Source organism: Pararge aegeria, chromosome 4, assembly GCF_905163445.1.
Source record: "Pararge aegeria chromosome 4, ilParAegt1.1, whole genome shotgun sequence".
Taxonomy (NCBI): Eukaryota; Metazoa; Arthropoda; class Insecta; order Lepidoptera; family Nymphalidae; genus Pararge; species Pararge aegeria.
In genome coordinates, this window is record NC_053183.1 from 7,115,573 (window position 1) to 7,138,170 (window position 22,598).

Genomic DNA, 22,598 nt, shown 5'->3' on the forward strand with positions numbered 1-22,598 from the left:
TATACGTTGTATAATTGTGATTGTCCGTTATCAGTGGATGTTAAGATGTATGAGTTCCTTTTTTAATTTCTAGATTTGGAGCCTTACTTTGCTTGGTTTTATGGAAAAATCTTTGGTTAATATAAATATATCCTGTACTCGCACTCCATACACTATAGTGTATTGGGAAAAGTGGTCGGGGACCCCCGTTCTTTTTGGTTCCACCCACCGAAAATGCACAGTTTTCTTATTTTCGGTCGACGGAGCCCATACTTGACCATTGAACCATAATAATGAATTTATATAAATTTCCGGCAACTAAAAATTATTCCAAAGGTTTAAGCTGAACTCTTACGATACCCCTAAGCTCAAAACATAATCAAAATCGTTTACCGGATATCTATAGCCAATGCTTAGGTAATATTATAAGCCACTTGGTAACGCCATTTAAAATTGTGGACACGCCTAATTCGGCACAAGGCATCACAAATACAGCTCAGCTCTGCACGAGTTTTCGTATAACAATGACATTAATCTTAATCCACTAACAGTTAGGTCTGACATGTAATAAATAATATAATATATTATAATGATGCGTTTCCGTATGCCGAGCAAATTCATGCGGCAGATATATACCTACCTATTTTCTACATGAATTTGCTCGGCTGCATATTTAATCAAACTTGGTCATTATTATCATGTCAACCCATGGACGTTCACTGATGGACATAGGACTTTCGTAGGGAGTTCCAAATATCACGGGAGTCTACCAACGTCTAATAACGTTAGTAACGTGTACCAGTGCGAGGTCGCCGAGATTCTCCGAGCTATGTGCCCTTGTCGCTCCAGTTTCGCAGCTCGTTGAACCATGAAGGTAACTCAGTTCCTTTTCGGAACTCCTCATTTATGATTAGATCACGTTAAGATACCTGCTACGAGCTTAGCTCTCTCCATCGCCCGCTGAGTGACTCTTCTTATGAGACCCAAAGTCAGCGAATAATCACACTCAATAGAGCTTAATGTGAAGTATGTGCATACTTAATTATACTTTAATTAAACCCTATAATCGTATTCTCATATTTATCTTAGTCGTTCACTACTGGTGGTGATATTTTTAAGGTTATTTTGTGTTATTGCTGACAGGACAAGATATATTGACACATTTTTGGTCATCGCTTGTTGTTTTATAAGTGGAAGGTCCCGGGTTTTCGATCCCAAGCAAAGGCAATTTGGAAATTTATGATTTCTGAATTTACTCTGGTGTTATTTAGTTTTAATACAAACGCAAAACCCATAAACAGATAGCCTTTACCATCTTATACTGCATCATCACTTACCACCAAGCGAGATTTTAAACAAGAGCTAAAAAAAACTATTAACATACCTAAAAATGTGATATCCTGGATTCTTGGTTTCCCCTTTCTTTTTACTTTTATAAGAGAGTCAAGATCATTCGCATTAAATACATTCTCTTCTTCTCTTACATTATCCTTTGCATTATCTGTTTTTGATTCTAGAGGTATCAAATCCGAGTATGTAAATTTATTTGTATCAGCTTCATTAATATCATCGTTTAAATATGCTAATCGGATTTTTAGGATTAATAACGGTCCATTAATATCTGTATCAAAGCTTCCTACGTCATCGTTTACATATTGATTAATATCGTTTTCTGTGTCATCGTTCCGTTTCAGCTTCTCTAGGTCCTTTTTGTCGAGTAAAATTTTATCAAATTCTTTAAGAACGTTAAAGTCTCTATTAAGTCGATCTAGTTGCCTAGGATAATTATGCCATTGTTCTTTCCGGTACCCTTCATCGTCGTTATCTTCATTATCAATTTTCCCGTTCAATATTTTTGCATCCTGACTATCATTTTCCATGTAATTAGATCGTGATATTTGTGATTTTTTCAGTGTGTTATCCTTGGGAGTCTCAATAAAAACTTTATAAAATATATTCGGATTTGCATTGGTATATTTGTTATTAAAAGTATTGTCATTATCTTGGTCGTCCAGTAATGGTTCTGTGTCTAGTTTGTTTATGGACAATATTGGAAGAACATTACTTGAAGATAAAGTGATTGTGGTTACAAGAACTATTGGAAGCAAAGACCGGCGCATCTGGAACAAAAAAAAAATGTTAGGCATCCTGTAAAGTCAACATCTCCTGAGGATGCTCCGGATTCGGAGCGAATCGTGCGTAGAGGGTATATTGCCAAAGATCTGTTTGGTGTGGAGTATAAGGATTGAAGAAATTATAAATTACACCACACAGATTCTCCTGCTTTTCGCGGAGTATAGCAAATGAAGCTTAATTTTGATAAGATATCATGGACTTCCGCAAAGTAACGCCTGCTTCTATCCAATATTTGGATATTATATTTTTCTATCAAGATATTCTTAGTGCCAGACCGGAGTTGCCCCGGAAAGCACGTTAAGTCGTTGGTTCGGCGCCTGATCTCTTTCCGGTCCTGTCGTAGATGCCTATCCATTGGACTAGCAGAGTGAGAAAAGAGTGCACCTGTGTTTACGCTCACATTCGTGCACTATAATATCTATCACGTAATTGGAAAAAACTCTCTGGTGATTGACTACCGTGGCCGAAATGGGTCAGAGAAACCAGGGTTTTTTTTGTTATACATTCAATTATGAAACTAATCCCACTTTAGTTTAATCGCCTCAATGAAAAACCAATTCACACAGGTCTTCATTCGGGATGAACTACTAGATATATATGAAAAGGCTTTAACTAGCACCTTTTTGTAACATTAATCAAAATAACAAAGTTTTCGGCACATTGTTCTAAATTGAATTCTTGTTTACAAAGTTATAATACAGTTCCAAACAAACAAAATTAGGCTTCCTCAATAAACCTATCAAATACAACGTTTTATCTTGTCACAACTGAAATTATTTAACAAGATAAATAGTGAACAGTTTCATTGTTATATAAACGGAGACAATAATAAAAAAATTTCATACTGACTTGACTAATAATTAGCTGTTTAGTAGGTACTAACGGAACTCTGCGAAGCAGATTAATGGTTTGTTAGGTTTACGTTAGGTTCGTAATTAGCAGCGACATCTGTCACCCAGAGAAACAGAGTAAATACAGTTCGATTAGTATTCTGAGCTCGTTGAATTCGATTGATAGTGCCGTTAGAAACTAATAAAGGAAAGGAATTAATTTCATCATCATCATCATTATGACAACCAGTGTGCGTCTACAACTGAACACAGATGTTTTGAAGCGAATTCCAAACACTACGGTCTTGTGCCGCTTCGTCAGTCAAGCAACTCCCTGCGACTCCTTTCAGTCATCTGTCAACCTCGTCAGGGGTATAACGTCGCCAAAACGAAAAGATGCGTTTAATGGTACAATGACGCTTTTTCAGCACCTTAAGACAGTAATGTCGATCGGTTTTCTGATCTCTGATTTCTGATTTCTGATCTCGGATCTCCCCGCCCATTGCCATTTTAACTACGCGACTCTTTGAGCTATATCGGTAACTTAGGCTCTTCTTCGGATCTTCTTATTCCAGATTTGAGATATCTATTTAAGAGATAATCCGGACATAGTTTTCTCCATGTATCATATCACTAACATGAAAATAATATTAATAGATTAAAATTAAGGTTTGATGTTTGGATGGTTTTCATACCTAAAGCTTATTTAGTGGTTGCTATGCTTCCATCTAATCATAGGCTATGATATAAATACCGTGGCTGTTTTATTTAAACGTTTGCTTCAATATGATGTCCATTATGGAAGAGTGTATTGTGAAACCGGCTTTGTAATTTCTTTTTATCTGCGTCCTCAATTCCATGCGGTCCTTTTATCGTGAGTAGAAGTTTGAACATTTCCCCATGTTTATCAAACGAAAGGGACTAAAAGTACGCAAGCTTTTGTAACTTTTGACGCGAACTTTCCAAAGAAACATGTTTGTAAAGCGGGACTGGTCCTTAAATAACTTCATTAAGGCGCCTTTCATGGTTAACGTTGTTAAAAATGGATTTAAAAAGCTCATAATACAAACATAAACAATTTATTTCTTTATTATGCTTTATGTAAAGGAGAAAACATCTGTAATGGTAAAGTTTTATTTGTACATAACTGCCTTTATTTAAGACTTAGGTAGGTATTGTGTCTTCAGTCTCAGTCTATCAGGGGTTTATTTTATATGTTCATGAATTTCTACAAAATCATTATTACAATCTATATTTTGTAGATAGATCTTGGCGTTTACAGTATTTGAGTTCATTGATTGGTTGGGTGGTGCGTCGGTTTCTATTTGATCAAAGAGTTTAAAGGTAAGGAAATTTCACGACACGTGACGGAGCGGTTGACGTCTTTGAGTCAAAGGGTATCCACATGTTCAAGACAACAATTTTTTATGAGCTTTACTTAAAGCGGATAAAACTGCACGGAACTACTAGTGTTTCTACATCCTTATAAAAAATAAACAAGGAGGCTGTGGCAGGAGCTTTGCTCCCCTAATGCTAGCCTTCAAACCTAACTTAGCTGCGATTAATTACAAATAAAGTAAATAATTGAATGAGCATTGGTTTATTTAGGGGATTACTCTTATTTATCTTTGACTTAATAGGAACTTAATGATTACATGAAATGTTAATAATGAATAAATACTAGCAAAAATTAGAATAAATACTTCATAAATAACGCCCTAGTTTGAGAAATATGGAAAAGTAAGTGTGCATAAAATGCATAAAACACAAATAAAATAAAAAGTCTTGTCGTATCGTATCTATATAGAAAAAAAATATTTTCTGTGCTTCTTGTGTAAACTAAGTATGCTTAGGAATAGGTAATAACAAAAAGTGCGTAAAATTCAAAGATTATTTATTTTAGGAACCTGTTTTTATTATTTTATTATAAATTTAAAACATTGTAATTAATTTTTAATTAAGTAGACATCGAATAGAAACAGGCGTTACTTTGCGGAATTCCATGATAAATTATGAAAATTAATCTGCTATACTCCGCGAAAATTTAAAAAGTAATATTTGACTTTGACTGCGAATGTAAATTTAGATGAGACACTCCGTCATATTGCGTGTCAGGCCGCTAGTGATGCGCAGGATGGCACCTTCTGTCAGAGTGCTCCATCTTGTCGTAAATCATAAGAACTGCGATTGATTGTGTTAACTCTTAAAAGTTGCTGTAAAAAACCAAATTTGGCCCACACTAAAATCGGCACCATACTGTGTGCGTTTAGAGAACGTCGTAAAATCGGTTGTTTTTTTTTTATAATAAACTGGCTTTACGGCTCTAGGTTGTAGTCTGGTTATGGCCATAGCTTGGAAACCGGTATAAGTTTAAAATCCGTTTCGGTTATAAACTCTAGTTTCGGCATAATTTAGTTTAACATTTCCGATTTGTTTAGTAACCTGTTAAAAATATTTAACACCGTTTCTTACGCGATTCAACTCAATTAACATAATATTAATCGGGGCATAACGATACGAACGATAATTTTGGATCATTTCGGTTTCTTAATTCAGAGAGAGAGAGAGAGAAATGAAGTCATTAAACGGTGAAACAAAGAACATTATTTGTAGAAGAAGAAGAAGAAGAAACACCTTATTGCATGTATAACATACAGGAAAAGAAACAGTAAAGAGTATACAGGACACAATGTAGACATGCAAAGGCGGCCTTATTGCTGCAAGCAATCTCTTACAGGCAACCTTTGTAGATAGGACTTACAGCAAGAGAACGGGATAGTGCCAAGATATTTGATAGATATACATAAATACCAAAATGTAAAGAAACAAATACATATATAATTTAAATAAATATACTAACGTAATATATAATATGCATAATATATATACACATATTTGTATTGTATTTTTTATTGTATTTATATTGTACAACGTTACTAAGATTATTTATTATATTAAATTACTCTCTTACTAGTGTGAAATGAATAATTGGTAATATATTGCAGTTGGTGCTTGTACAAAACTGTAGCGTGTGAAAAGCCCTGTATCCAGCTGTGGACGTGGTTGAGATGGTGATGATGATAACGTCGCAGTTCCTGATTTTGGTATAAGCCTAATATTTGTTCTTATATACTCCAAATGTATATAAGATGTTTACTTTACCCTGCCCTCGTTGTACCTAATTCGATGTCGCTGCAAATATTTGTGTTCACGTGAAATTACGTCTTAACGTTCCTAATCTAAACGAGCTAATAACTCGTATGGAAGTACGTCATATTATGGTTTATGAATAGATATTTAATCTTCATTATATTAACCTGAACAGTTGGTAAATTTGAACGCGTTAATATCTAAGAAGCGGTGATAGCCTAGGGGTAATTCTGACACAAGACCTGTGCCCTGTAGTTGGCCGGTAATGGGTTGATATGATGATGATACTTACTTGGTCTGCGATACTGTATATCCCAGACTAATTTCCGTGGCCTTTTCGCGGGACTTGAAAACAGAATTGTTACCCATATAGCTATGGCTAAACAGCAAAACCGATCACGACGAAATAATCTAACTACAATGAAAGTTTGCATCCTGTAGATACTTTTAAGGCCGTGATCATATTATGCCCGTGTTTGGTATGCAAGCTTTTTCTATTCATGCTAAATGTCTCTAAGACAGGTCTACATGAATAAAACATATTAGAATTTGAATTTGAATTTGATTCGTGAAGCCGTGCATTACCTGTGCAACTAATAATAGAGGTTATTTAAAAAAATGTATTATGTTATGCTCATCTTCAGAATGTAAGCTATATTAGTGCTTAAATTCATCAAGATTGTTGGAGGGGTTTAGCCGAATGTGGTCAAAAAACAAACTGATAAACAAACACACAATTTCTCTTGTCTTATATTGTTGGCCGCGTTGTTCATCCGCCCTTAATACGGTTTTTACAAATCCCATGATAACCGTAATTTTTCCTAGGATAAAATAAAATGGCTCCGTCCTTTCAACAAACTCTATGCCAGAAATCAAGTTGATTGCTTGCGTCGTAAAGGTGTCAAGGAAGGACAAACGAACAAACACTCTTACACTGTTATAATGTTAGTTAGGATCTTTGCAAACCCTATGGAAATCGTTTGTTTTCCTGGAATAAAAAGGAGCCTATGTTACTCTCCGTCCTTTCAACTAACTTTATACCAGAAAACCTACGATCTGATAGTTCCATATTTAAAAAATACTGTTATGGCCCGAAGGAAGAAGACAAAAAAAAAAACAAACACACTATCAACACTCTATTAGTATTAGTCAGGATTTGCCTAAAGATTATTAAAGATTTTTTAATAGATTTACATCGTTTGTTGACCATTTTTTCATAGGTTTATGGACGTGAAGAGCGTATTGGTGAGAGGTTTATGCACGAGTTGGCCTGAGACGTCTAGCGTTACGCATTGCTTATCGAACCTGAATAACACGCTTCCATTGGATTTGTATACCTACGGCTGGTTATCCTTTATAGATAGCAAATCAACCATATGGAGACCCCGAGATATATTTATAAATTGTACTCAAAGACCTAACTAAGTATACAAAAAGTTACACATAATTTCATGATACATTTATCATGAATATTCATATACATGAATATATTTAATAAGACCAATATTTTGGCTATCAATGGCTATAACTTCATGGTTATCAAAGCCTTACCAGTTACTAGTCATCCTCCACCATTTATCTTAACAACCCATTAACGTTGAACTACAGAACGCGGGTCTAATCCTACAATGAGGTTTGGGACGCAGACCACCACGCTGAAGATTATGCAGAACTCTCAGGAATGCAGGTTTTCCCACGATGTTTTCATTCAGCAAGCAGTGGCGTGTAACAGGGAATGCACAGGGTATGCAGATGATATAATCTCAAAAAATCCCCAGTACGAGTTATAAGGAACTTAAGGAAAAGCATTGTAAGTTATAAAAAGCCTACCTTTAAGTATTTATAAATAGTACTGGAGATTTTATTTATTTTGTATCATCTGCATACCCTGTGCATACAGAGGGTATGCACGCAAGTGATATTTCAATTGCTTAAAACGCATATAACTTTGAATAGTTAAAAGTGCGTGCTGGAATTCGAACTTGGCCCAACTAAAGTGAAGTCAAACTTCTTACCATTAGTCTATCATCGCTTCTTAATAGACCTTTACGGTAAGAATATTATGTACCGCACAGTTTTCCACAGAATGAGTACCTAATATTTTTTTTTAAGCTTTAATTAAAATTACAAAAAGAAGTATTTCTGTAGGTATATGACAAACTAACGGTCCCTCGCGACTCCGACCGACCGACTTAAAAGATAGACATATGCTGACAGACATTTTTTAGAACTTTTAAAGAGGAACAACTTTGTCATACATGATTTTATCGAAACTTAAACCGGAAGCTCTCAGAAAGAAAAAAAATAATAAATAATTTAGAAACATTCTTCATTGGTGCTATGCTCCTATTATAAATAATAATAAATAAATAAATATACTACGACAATACACACATATTGACTATAGGATATCGTTAAATGGGCTATTTAACACTGAAAGAATTTTTCAAATCGGGCTATTAGTTCCTGAGATCATCGCGTTCAAGTAAACAAACAAACAAACTCTTCAGTATAAGGTTTAAAATCAAACGGAAGTCAAATGTCATGGAAAACACAGTTAGTATAGCTGAATTTGTAAAAACCTCATGACACATAAATCAAGGGAAGTGTAAAGGAAAAGATTTAGATTTGTAAGAAAAGGACCCGAGAACATTACAAAAAGAACAATACGTTCCTATACGACCTACTTACGAGTATAAATACAGTCCACACGGTCGTTCCCTTATCGCTTTATGCGCCGAATCTCATATGCTTTTACGTTTCGGAATAAGGGTTAAAATTGTATGGTCTACTTGGAGAATCCGGGTTTCCGCTTCAATGGATTTCCGCTTTCGGTACGACGCTAGTGGAGTGGAGCGAGTCACAATTCAAGCCGCCCTCAAACAGCTCTATGTAGAACACAGTGACTTTAAGCTTCTTACTAATAATATAAAGTGCCCTACTTGTTTGTAGATACTCCAGTGGTAACAATGTGTAAGGATATTTATTGAGGTCCTTATTTTATAGTCCTTTTGGCAAAATGCACGAATGCAAAAGTGTTTATGTAGTATGGAAATTATTTTTTAGCACTAAATAGCGTATTTAATTAATTACTAGAAAATAAATAGTTAGGACGGCCGACTGGCGCAGTGGGCAGCGACCCTGCTTTCTGAGCCGATGAACATGGATGTTTTTCAGTGTCTGGGTGTTTATCTAAATATAATAAGTATTTATGTATATTATTCATAATAATATTCATCGGTCATCTTAGTACCCATAACACAAGCGTATAGTATATTTATTTATTTTACTATATTTACGTGATTTTATTTAAACACATATTACGTGATGGAATGTATACACAATCTCAAACATTGTTAGTATATAAGACAAATTAAAACTCTATTTTTTATGCAAATTGATTCCAATACATATGATGACATTATAGTGCTACGTTTAACGTTGTATATCTATCTATCTATATATTATATATATAAAAGAGAAAGTGTGTTGGTATGTTCCTTATAGGCTCCGAAACGGCTGGACCGATTTCAATGAAACTTTCTGGGAATCTCCGGATTGACCTGGCGAGTGATCCTGTAAAGTTTGGTGACTCCTATTTTTGAACTGTCAAACTGTCAAATACAGCTTTTATTTACTATGATGATATTCTATTGTTGGGTGTACATGGGTGTAGATAATGATCTTCACCCGCTCGGGAAGAGAATAGAAGAGAATGAATACGGAGAGAAATAAATGATTTAATATAGACTTAAATTAAAAATTTAATGTTGTAAGTTTATTGTTTAAATAAAATAAAGCAAAATTTAGCCCGGCGAAGCGGGCTGGATACGCTAGTACCATATACAATTATTCGTGTTTAACTATTTACACGAGTACGTAAAAGTTACCTTTTTCTACTTAACGCCCTAATAAGGTAACTAATCGACTTGATTTTTATCATAGAGTCAGTTGAAAGCATGCAGAGTAACATAAGCTACTTTTTATCCCAGGAAAATAGACCTTTCCGTCGGAATTTGTAAAAAACCGTAAGAACGCGGACAAAAGCTAGTGACGATATAATTTATTGAACTCCTTATGCTATACTGCAATAGCTGCGACACGCTGTGTTATCGGCGGTGAATACCTATACGGGTTTTTTTTTCGCAATTACGTGCAAATACTTATTCAATTCAAGTAACAATGCGGATGCAGTTTATACTTATAAATACTATTTCGATTAAGTTTTCCATAGCTATAGCTCTTCGCTCCCGCGGGTATAAAAGGCAACTAAGGCAATATAACGGAGAACAGCAGCAGCGTTCTCTGTGTTACTAATACCATCCACTGCGACCCATAATACATCAGCACATCTTGATGTTATGTTCAAACGCTCTCAGTGAGAGAGGCCTTTTTGAAGACCTCTCCGGAGCAGCGGTAAGCGCTCTAGTTTTAAGCTGGAGCTGGGAATTTATAATTTCTGAATTCTGGTCTGCTCTAGTGGGAGCCGTGGCTAGTTACCAACCTACCGATAAAGACGTGCCGCTAAGCGATTTAGTATTCCGGCACGATGTGGAGAGACTGGTTAGTGTAATGGTTTAAATAAATAATTCAAATTTAAAATTCATTTATTTCAAGAAAGCCTACTTTATAAGTACTTGTTCTACTATGAAACGTCAAGTATGTCTGTTTGTAGTAACTCTACCACCGGTTCTGAAAGCAGATTCTACAGAGAAGAACCGGCAAGAAACTCAGTAGTTGCTCTTTTCAAACATAACTGGCATAGCGGGTTAGCCCGCTACCATGTTAGACTGCATCATCAGTTACCATCCGGTGAGAATGCAGCCAAGGGCAAACTTGTGGTGGAATAAAGGACCCTTTGTCCGGCAGGCTATCAATGTGTGTAAGTGTGTGTGTGTGTGTGTGTGTGCGCGTGCGTGTGTGTGTGTGTGAGTGTGTGTGTGTGTGAGTGTGGGTAAATGCGTGTGCGTGTTTGAAAATTCAAAATTTAAAAAAAGTTTTTTGTAAAACACGCGAACATCTTGTATTTTTCTAGAATAAAAGGTAGCAAAGCCTCAAAGGTATTAATCCAGTGTATAAACTGTCTCCATTTAAAATTACAGCCAATAGTTTCAGTAGTTGCGGTTTGAAGGAGTAACAAACATACATTCAGTGGCGTGCATAGAGGGTATGCACAGGGTATGCAGATGATATAAAATGAAGAAAATCCCCAGTAAGAGTTATAAAAAACTTAACGATAGGCATTGTAAGAGTTATAAAAAGCCTACCCCTAAGTATTTATAACTCGTACTGGAGATTTTCTTCTTTTTATGTCACCTGCAAACCCTGTGCATATCCTCTATGCACGCCACTGCATACATTCATACATACACATATTCACCGTTAGGATATGAATGGGTAGTCTCGTCAAAATCGGTGGAGGTTCCTAGTTTAGCGTCAAGAATCATATTTAACTGGATACATCTGTTACTCAAATACTTTTAATTTAATACCGTTTGTTTTATTCCTATCACGTTCGACGAGGATCGCTAAATCCGAGTTGTGTTTTTATTTGCACAATCATTTCTGATCCTTCACCATTTGCGGATCGTGATTTTTGTTGATCGATTTGGAATTAGCAGCAGTCAATCAGCAGGGTTCCGTAGTCAAATAAGAAACCAAATAGTTTTGACTAGTACTCTGTAGTCACACCACGTTTATACAAGAACTTTTGTAGCAAATAAAAAATAATTTCATTACTTTATAGTGTAATTATTATCGTTTACTTTTTTATCACAAGTGGGAAAAAAATCACTATACATAATAACGTTTATATGTTTGGGAAAAAATACTTTTTATAGTAGTAACTGACAAACCAGCAGATGGATGGATGAATGATGGATCGGATGGATGATAACTGAAATGCTATAAAGAGGAAGACAGTTCGCAAGGCTTGCAAGGAACCCGTGGTACAAAGATGGCGGCGGAAGGCGTGGTGTTTAGAACTTATGTGACTGTAATTACATTAATTACATCGGCAACAAAGCCCTTCAGAGTAAAACACAGTCTGTTTCTGTATTCTTAGAGGTTTCTGATCATCAAACAAGCAACCTTCAGTCATTTTCTCTTAATATTTTAACGGCTTCAAAGGTTGCATTTTCGAATACGAGAGACGTCAGGACCCTAAGTTATAAAATTGGTGTTGTCTATACCGACTATTTAAATTATCTCACTTGAGATATCGAACCGAACTGGTAAGCGCAGCGATGGTCGACCCCCAACAAGGTGGACAGACGACATTAAGCGAGTCGCAGGTAGCCGCTGGATCCAAGCGGCACAGAACCGTGTAATTTGGAACTCCCTACAAAAGACCTACGACAGCGGACGTCTGTCGGTTGATATGATGATGATAATGATTTGAGACATCACACACAACGAATATACCTAAAAATATAGGACAAACCAAAACGTCATTACAAAAATAAAGTGCCATTCTATAAAGACAGCACTTTAAGACCTGTCAGTTTAATTTGGTTAAGAGTTTTGTGTACATAAGAATCGAAACAGTTGTATCCATAAAATACGCAGCGCCTACATTTTTATAACAAGCCTATGAAAATTAACCGACAATATTTCACTTTTTGCATACACGCAACTTTTTTATTAACGCAATAAGTTATTTACGCTATAGAAAATTAGTTTATCAGGCATCTGAACGTAGTTCTCACCGCCTCCGAGTTCGAACAATTATAGCGACGTGCTAACTAAAATTATCCACTTTCCCACAAATACAATGTGCCTACAAAGTTACCAAGTGGAGCAAACTTGTAGAGAACAAATTCCGTTCATTACTACTTCTAATCTAATAACTCGTTAATTCTTTTGTACGCGAAATAACTTTTGATATGACACGTAAGTACGTGCTCGATTTATTTAGTTCCCTACTCATTTTCATCATATGTTTTTATATAGGGTTTGGGAAGTCTCGAGTTTTAAAAGTATCGAGACACGAGACTAACCACGATAAAAGTACCGGCACTTTGAAAATACTCAGAATAAAATTGGAATCAAATTAATTACTGTTAGATGTGTTAATAAAAATAACATTATAAACCGGGGGTTGATCAGAATGACTCGGGACTCGAGACAACTAAATTAAAATAAGTCCCGGGACTTTTAGACACAAGACTCAAACCTAATTAATAATCCACTTCTGCAGTCCTCGTCTCATGGATAGAGGGATGAAGGGATTGCAATACAACGGCGGGTTAGTCATAATAACCGAGTCAAATAACGGTAAGAGGGTGGACAACTATGTATAATTGACACCAGGGTGGCGCCGTGAATACTTCTTAACAATGCCCTTTTTCTCTAAACCAAGGAATCCTTTAAATTTCCAAGAGAAGAAAACGTTTCACGAACTCTTATGTGATGTCTAACGACGTTAGGCGCCGTCTATTACGAAACCGATTCGACAGATCGTAAAATTTAATGGACTCGTAAATTGAAACTTGACAGATGAAAAAAATATAAATTTGGTTTTTTTTAATTATCTTAAACCATATGAAAAATGCACTTTGTGGTAAGAACCATAGACAAGTTAGTTAATATGAGTTGCCTAGAGAAAATCGATTGGTGAAAAGAAAATGTATGCCTTAGAATACTTTGATTAGACGTTACTTACTAAGGCATTGCCTTGTCCGACGTTCGTGAAAATGGGCATTAGGCTCGCCCGGGAATCAAAAGCATTATCCGCTCTCAAATATACTAACTAGTAGATCAGGAAGATACTTCGTAATTAGTCAGGTACGTATAAACGTATAAACAACAGTATAAATTATATACAGTAGGATTAGTTTAGTTCTAGGTGAGTAATTAGCGTGCGGAAGCCGAGAGCGGCAAGTTTGGTTTTAGTTTATGTTTTGTACACTTGATGTCTCTGTACACATGCTCACCTGTTTTGTAGAGAGAGTGGAGCATTAAATTGTGTTATACATGGTACCGTAGCGGTGATAGCTAGTGTGTTGGACTTCGACTTCCTTTTCGGAGGGTAGAGTTCGAATCCCAGCACAAACCTCTTACTTTTCTAAGTAATGTGTGTTAAAAGCAATTAAGATATCACTTTCTTCAATGGTGAAGGTAAACATCGTGAGGAATTCTTCTGCATACCTGAGGGTTCTCCATAATGTTCTCAAAGGTGTGTGAAGTCCGCACTGGCCAGCGTGGTGGCCTTAACTCCTTTTTATTGTGAGAGGAGACCCGTCCCCTGTAGTGAGTAGTGGATTGATATAATGAGGATGATGATGATGCAAAACTTCACCATCCATCATCCATCCAGAATTCCATCGTACTGGATACACAAACAGGATATTTCAATCTCAGGATAATTTATTGTTTGTCATCGTATCGTGCATCTGATCTTCCGGTCCGAGATGGATGTGTTTTAGTCCGTGTGAACGGAAGTGACCTATTAACAGGCGATCTGTCTTAGCGACCGATTGCACACAAATCGCAGCGATCCATCGTTTCAAAACTGAAGTCCACACATTTCCAATAGGTCGCTGACGATTAGCTTAAACCGGGGCGTGGCATCACAGAAAGCTCATGGAAGGTTTTTTTTTAAATTGCCACCTAGCCCTAAATAAAGCGTAACTTGTATTATGGGTACTAAGGCAACTGGTGAATATGTGTTAACAAGTACCCAATAGGCGCCCGACGGACGTGACGTAGTTGGCACATAATTATTACAAGATACTGTTTTATGTTCCTTTAATTATTTGATTGATATTACAATAATTGGTTATTAATGTAATCATGAATTATTACACTAATTAATTAAATAGTATGAGCTATCAAATATTAAATGTTGATTTGATACATTGATGAAAATACTATAAATAGGGTAGTAGAATAATAAGCGGACATTATAAGTGTGAGAGTCAACCAGGGTGTTACTCTGCCCGAAGTTATATTTGATTTATTTTGCAGAAATCCTAGTCCTGCGTAATAAAACATATATATGTTTATGAATAACATACATAGATACTTATCTTAAAATGCAGGTAAACACCGAGACGCTGAAAAACATTCATGTTCATCACACAAAAGTTTTTGCAGTTGTGGGAAACGAACTCACAGCCTTGGACTCAGAAAGCACGGTCCACTGCCTACTGGTTCAATAAGCCGTCAAAAGGCTGGATGTTGCCCAAGTTGTGTTGTGTGACCTATGTGAATAGCATGTGCATATCACTTACACGCGTAACTTGATTTTTTATTGTCTTACAAGTTAGCCTCCTCTTATGGCGGTAATGTGCTAACCTGTTAGGGGTATGGCATTTATATTACACCCATACCCCTACTCGGTTTCAACGCAGCATCGTGCCGGAATGCTTAGTAGTTTGTCGGGGTACGTCTTTGTTGGTATGGTGGTAACTAGCCACGCTGTAGCATTCCACCAGAGCAGATAGGAGAAAATACAGATATTATGAATTCCAATATCGCCTCTGCTGTCGACTGAACCCGAGAGCCTCCACTTAGTAGAACCACATTTCTTAACGCTTCGGAATAGAGGTCGTCGTGTAAGTAGCCTAGCTATAACCTGACCTAAGTTAGGTTATGGCTTGCATCGTTAGTTCGATATAGTTTGCACGACTTATACCGTGTATGGGAGCCTTTAGCTGCTAAAAGTTTGTTCCACTTGATGAATTGGAATTGAATTAGAGTGGGAACGTAGACAAATTGTTTCCTTACCTCCAATAATAATTACAACCTGTATACGATGACTAATTATAGGCCTACACTAGTTACACTAATTCCTTTGATAACCCCCTGAAATAATAACATCGAATCGAAAATAGATCCATATCGTAGTTTAAAGATATTAATTGCTTCGTCCTGCGTCGCCTCCGCTGAACGGTCCATGAGCTCTATCTCATTTTTTTGATTGATATCAAATAATTTAACTGCCTATGTAGTGTTTCATATTGAATCTTGGTAGAGAAACATTCTTGTGTCAAATCACACTTGCCCGGTTTCGTTTTACATTTTGACTAGCTCCTGCTCGCGGCTGTGTTCACGAGTTCACTTTTTGATAGGTAAACGGAAACAAATTCCTATTTAGCCCCTTAGGTAAGAATTTTCAAAAATCCATTCTTAACAGTTTTTTCTACATTAAAAAGTAGCAAAAAGATGGTTTACATTATAAGATAGTTAGTAAGAATAAAATATAGTTTACTTATTGTTAATTCGGCTGCCTATGCAAGTTAAACAGTTCTTTTTTTTTAGTTGGTAGACGTCTGAGAAGTATACAACGGGTTCCCCGGACGTCCAACAAAGCCAACGAGAGGGGCATGCCGTGGTGGTTTTTAGTTCGGGTAAACGAGTCCCACATAACCTCTGTCCTACCCAAAAGGACAGAGGTAGCCATAAACCCTTTCCACCTCGACAAAAAAAAATCGTGTTTGTGTTGCGTTGTCTTTCAAGAGTTTATATATATGAGCTTCTTAGGAGGCAGTTCTACTAAGCACACGGATTAAGATGAAACATGGTTTAGATTTGAAACCGAACTTTACACGATGCTATAAATAAATATAGAAAACATCAACGTCTTGAAACTTGATATGCTATCTAACGCGTATCTGCCGATAGTAAGATATTGAACCCACCATATCATATCTGCTCTTAAAAAGTTAATAGCAAATATACCTTAAGCAAAAAAATATATTTTTCCGAATATCTTACTTGTTGCGTAATAAAAATAGTACATCGAATTTAGTTACATAGGTATACATAGTGTGAGTTTCTTCTCCATTAACTAAACTTATTTCCGTTAATACCGCTGTCGGATCTGAAAACATCAATCACTCTATTTTAAACGTGTTCAGATTTGATCAGCAGTGGTACGCGGTAGTCACATGGAAATGGAAATTTTATCTATAATTTCATTTCTTTTTTCTGACGTTTCTAATGAGGCTTTATCAATATGATATAATGGTCGGTACGTTAAAATTAACACCTCCAAGTCGCTTAAGTTAGCATTTGTGCGTGTGTGTGTGAGGAAATCGTAAGGTTAAAATAAATTTCACGTTGTAATTCAAAGTAAGCGTAACAGTGACCTTATCACATACATCAAGTTATGTACAATATAAAGCTTTCAACTCGTAGAAGAATCATGTGTAAGGCAAAAGGGCGACAAAACCTTTTAGATAGAGTAATTGAATGTACCAACCACCGTTCCCAATTTCCCCACCCGACATAATTCAATCGAGATCTTCCTAACGCGGTGTAATGTGTATCGCTATCAAAAGTAGTTTTCCTATAAGATATCTACTCGTCAGTATCAGGACATGAGAGTCATCGGTGTCCTTTGAATTATAATAATATCGTTTAGTTTTTTTTTCAAAATTAGTATTACTAGCTAGATTTCGTAATGCGCATGAACTTTTTTTTTATATTTATTTATTTTAAGACGTTAGCTTTGACTGTTATCTGTTAGTTTCGACTGTTATCTCATCATCTAGTACCTTTGCAGGCAGTAATAGTTATTTATACAACGTAATGCGTTAATGCTTCCAGTGCAATAAAAAAAAGATACGACGCATGATTGACTTGAAGTGCTCTGCGACGCACGAAGGTGAATTACCGCCAATTTCCAATCTCCGGGCTGGTACTAAGAATTATTTAAACCCTATTCATTCGCCCGATCCGGTTCGAACCCAGTACTTCGTGATCTGCAGTCGAATATGCTAACTACTAGACCGACAGGGCAGTTGTATGGACCTGTACGCAATTAGCCAATGGAACGCATTACGTTGCATAAATAACTATTACTGTCTGTAAATTGAGCTTTGGCGAAAATGGCTTTATTACTGAGTGGTAGGCGGTATCCTAATAAAGATAAGGCACACCGCGACGCCTCCCTACTTAACTTAAATCTGCAGTTTAGATAAAATAATTTACAGATTCAATTTGAGCAAAGAGATTTACGATTTATTTAACGACTTCTTTTTACCTTAGATGTGTTTTTTATAAACCGCCGCAAGAAATACGGTGTTTTATAAGTTTGACGTGTCTCTGCGGGTTTATTTGTAGGTATTTATGTGCGTGTGTGTGTGCGTGTGTGTGTGGCACCGTGGCTCCCGAATGGTTGAACCGATTTTGATTTTGATTTTTTTTGTGTATCGTGAAGTAGTCGCAAGTTAATTTAACTAGGTTTGATGAAAAACAGTCGACGTTGGCTGCCGCTGTATCACAAAATGATGAATTACATGTTTTTTTAACATCTCCTTCAGTATGGGTATCAAATGAAGAAGAATACTGAATATAATACTAGAAGAATACTGTACACTACGATACATTTCAAATCCAAGATGGTCACCACAATGGCGAATTACATTTTTGTCACAGGTCCTCACCTCACACCCCCAAAACAACTCTTTATAAAATTTCACACAGAAGTTATATATCCACCTAGATCCTAGAGTAAAGCTTTGTCTATTCTAAGCGTGGAAGATTTAAGATAGTAAATACATATTCGGACTTTCAGTAGCACCCGCCTAATAATTACAATGTGGGATATATTATAGCTGGGACATTTAAAAAGGGATTTTACTTAAATTTAAGACACGTAAATTGCAAAGGGTTAAAAGATAATTTGAATAATTATGAATAAATTAACCAAGTAAATTATTAATTTTGCATGTAAATTTTCGTAGAGAGATTTCGGGAGACTAAGTACTTAGATGTTTAAATTTAATATGATAAGAATTAAAATATCCTACAATAGATAATCTCAAATAATCCAACTGAAATTATAAAACCGGCGTAAAGAGCAAAATGACAACGCTGAATATTTTTTCTTGAGAATTCCTTAATATTTTATTCCAAAAACGTGGGTAACCTTTTTAGGGGTAATTTAAACTTGCCACTTTTTATAAAACTCTAAACAAAGCTTTTTAGGTTAGCATGAATTAAAATGAATTTCCAAGACACGCGTATCACTTTGAGTAATCGATACTCGACTCAATTAATGTCAACTTGGAGTTCGGCCGCTTGACTTATTGTAATCACTATATACACAGTTAAATAGAAAATAGGTAATTTCATCCAGTAAGTTTAGTGCAATGTTTTGAAATGCCAGAGAATTTCAATACATTGCACAAATTGTTGGATTTAATTTCGAATGCTCACTGATATCTCTGTAACAATGGAATTTGGCTTTGGGATACGAATCTTGCCTGAATCCGGAAATGTTTATGCTCCCGAACTGAACAATATCAAATCCGCCTCTCCATTTTCAGTTATGCTACTATCTATTGTTGTTACTCCGAGGAAGTCATTACCGAGTTGATTTACCTAATTAAAAAGTCAGCGTAAGTTTAAGTCAATACCTACTATAAGTTTACTTTAAAAACCTTATTGCTGATCTAAAGGCGAACAATATTAAGTTAATAAAATAAGTCTATGTTGATTTCTTCACTTTCTCGAGTTAGCTTTGATCGACTTCAAACATTTTAATTAGACTTGTTAGCGATATTTCAGTTTTTGAACTATAAAACTAAAAAGTTAGAGGGCTGTTTGGATATCGCTGGTTGGCGTTCTTTTAACTACATTTGTTATGAATTGGTAGTACCTAAACTAAGTTATAATTAACCCCTAAAACAAAAACGTCAGGGCATTATAAGTTTAATATTATTTTATTTATATTTTAGGTATTGGTTTTTTAATTTATTCTTAGAATAAATTAAAAAAACACAGCCTGATGGATCTTATAGCTTATAAGTACTCTCATGTCTCTCTTAATCGTTTTTTCTCCTTCTAACTGACAATATAGTTTTTATTTGAAAGTTGTGGCAGTCTTTAAGTGGGTCTACAATATTACATTTATATGTTTTTTCATTTTTTGTTTAGTTTTTAAGAGTTGTTGTTGTAACCTGTTGATTGTCCCTTAAATAAATAAATAAAGTTTGAAGTGTCTGTGAGTTTGCATGTAGACATACTGATACACAAACACAGACACTACGTCTATGTTTGTGTATCTGTCTGTGGCATCGTTGCTCCTAATCGGATGAACTAATTTTGATTATTTTTTTTTGTTTAAATGTGAATTAGTCTTGAGTGTTCTTCTATGTGTATCTATGTTTGATGAAAATCCATGATGGTCGCCACAAAATGGCGAATTACATTTTTTTTCACAAATCCTTCAACATGGGTATCAAATGAACAGGTTTGACTAGTAATACTACAAAATTTGTCAAATTTTAAATCCAAGATGGCCAACACAACAGATTGGCGTATTACATTTTTTTCACAACTCCCTCAATATGGGTGCCGAATTAAAGGGCTTTAATAGTAGAACAATGTACACTATATTGAAAATCGGAGGGTTTTCAAATTAAAATTGTTCTTGTTGTTATTTTAGATTTACATTTAAATAAAACTTTAGCACCTTTTATCCCAACTGTAGCTCTGGTATCATGAAAATAAAACCATTAATGCAAATGATTATTGAAATATTGAGCATAGTAGATACGTCTTTCTTTCATAATCCTAGTCAATAGACTCATAATATGAAATCATTTTAGGACAAAAAAAAAAAAAAGTTTCATTCTACATTTCCTAAGGTTTCAAAATTATTCCTTTATTCAAATAAAAATATCAATCCTTAAATCAATCACTGCATAGACCATCAATTCAAAATAATTTGAATGATTACTTATTATATATAAAAATCGAAAGGCATTAACGCCTTCATATTCTTTGGTTTGTTTTTTTGGAGTTCACTGACCGAAATTAAAAAAAAATAATAAGGTTAGGTTTAACCACCAACTTAAGGCTGACGTTGACATGGGTTCAGCTCTTTATTGGTAGCCCGGAAAAATCTAATACTCAAAAGAGATGGACGAAATTGTGCTCAACTTGTCTATAGAATGACAAAAAAATATATACTATGTTTCTTATAAAAAATAAGATTTCCGCCTAAAATTTTAGTACATATTTGCAAACCAAGTCAGAAGAAAACACGCTAACGTGTGCCTTTGACAAAATCTTTTATAATACAAAATCTTTTTTCAAAATATTGAACAGTACATAAATAAGCCACAATAACGAGATTAATGTCGTTTTAAAAATTTTAATCCAAATTTTTAGGCATGGAATATTAATCCTTACAAAAATAATTAGTTTACAATCAAGACAATCTTAAGTAGATAATTCTTGCTTCGTCATATCCACAGGCCCACTACAGGGAATGGGCCCCCAATGAAAAGGGGTATAGGCCGTAGTCCACCCGTGGTATGGCCCAGTGCGGAATGGTGGACTGTACTTAAATCGACTCCGGTCATGTCACAATTTTAAATAGAACATAAGGAACAATTGGAAGGAAAATTAATATTGCCATTATGCCTCGTCACATCAATCCTGTGTGGTTTGAGAATAGGAAAGTTACATAATTTTACTCAATTGTTTTACTGTAAGATGATCATTAAAAAAAGTAAAGATAGATTTATAATATCAATATAGCTGCGACAACCCATTCGTTTTCGCTCTATTCACTTCGAAGGTATGTTTTGTATATATAAAGGCGGATCTAATTATTTTAAACAACAAATACAAATTTGGAATTTGTTCATAGAAAGCAAAAATGTTGAGTTAGGGAGCGCGTCTCGACGTTTTCCGCCTTTGATGTAAACTCAACAAAGTGTAAAGGCACATGAACATTCGCTGTACCCACAGATAATTTCAGAATAGGTAAGTAACAACCGTCGACGATGTACAATTTTCATTTTACTACAAATTAACCCTTGACTGCAATGGGTTATTGATGATGCATTCTAGAATGGTACTGGGCTAACCTGTTAGGGGTATAGCAGTTATTATAAGCCCATAATTAGTTTCTACGTGACATGGTACCGGATCGCTAAATTGCTTGACGGTACGACTTTGTTCATATGGTATATTACGGCCTTAACCTCCCACCAGACTCGACCAGAGACAATTTCCCAAATCCCCGCTGAGTATCGAACCGCCGGGCAATGACCACAGGACTCACCTCTGCCAGAGGTAGATCGTCAAACACATTGCGACAGCTCCGATGAAAGTATACTTTTCGCATTTTTGACAAAATACTAAGGGCCAATTTCACCCGTAGTCGCAACAAGGCATCAGCCAACGGGACATCAAAAACAACTGCGATGTTGACAGACCATCAATAAACAAAGCATCAGGCAAAAGACACACTCTCACATTACGCTGTGGTTCAAAACGGCCAACAAAATAGGTTTGTTATTTATTACACAAGTACTCCTGAAGTCTTAAATGTTAAAAAGATAATCATGTTCGTGAAGTTTCTGGTACAGCTGCCCAAATAAAGTAGCTATAAATATAATGTAAGTACTATAGTCATACGAGAATTGAAACAAATCAAAAGGGATTTCCTTAAATCCCTGATAGGTATGCTGTCTCATTCCGAAGAGAATTGGAAAAATTGTTTTACTCTAAATCATCTTTTATTTGAACTCATTTATC

General features: G+C 35.6%; 1 pseudogene; it reads right to left on the minus strand.

Moving 5' to 3' along the window:
* Positions 1 to 22,598, minus strand: part of LOC120623501 — a 79,668-nt pseudogene that overhangs the window by 29,231 nt on the left and 27,839 nt on the right.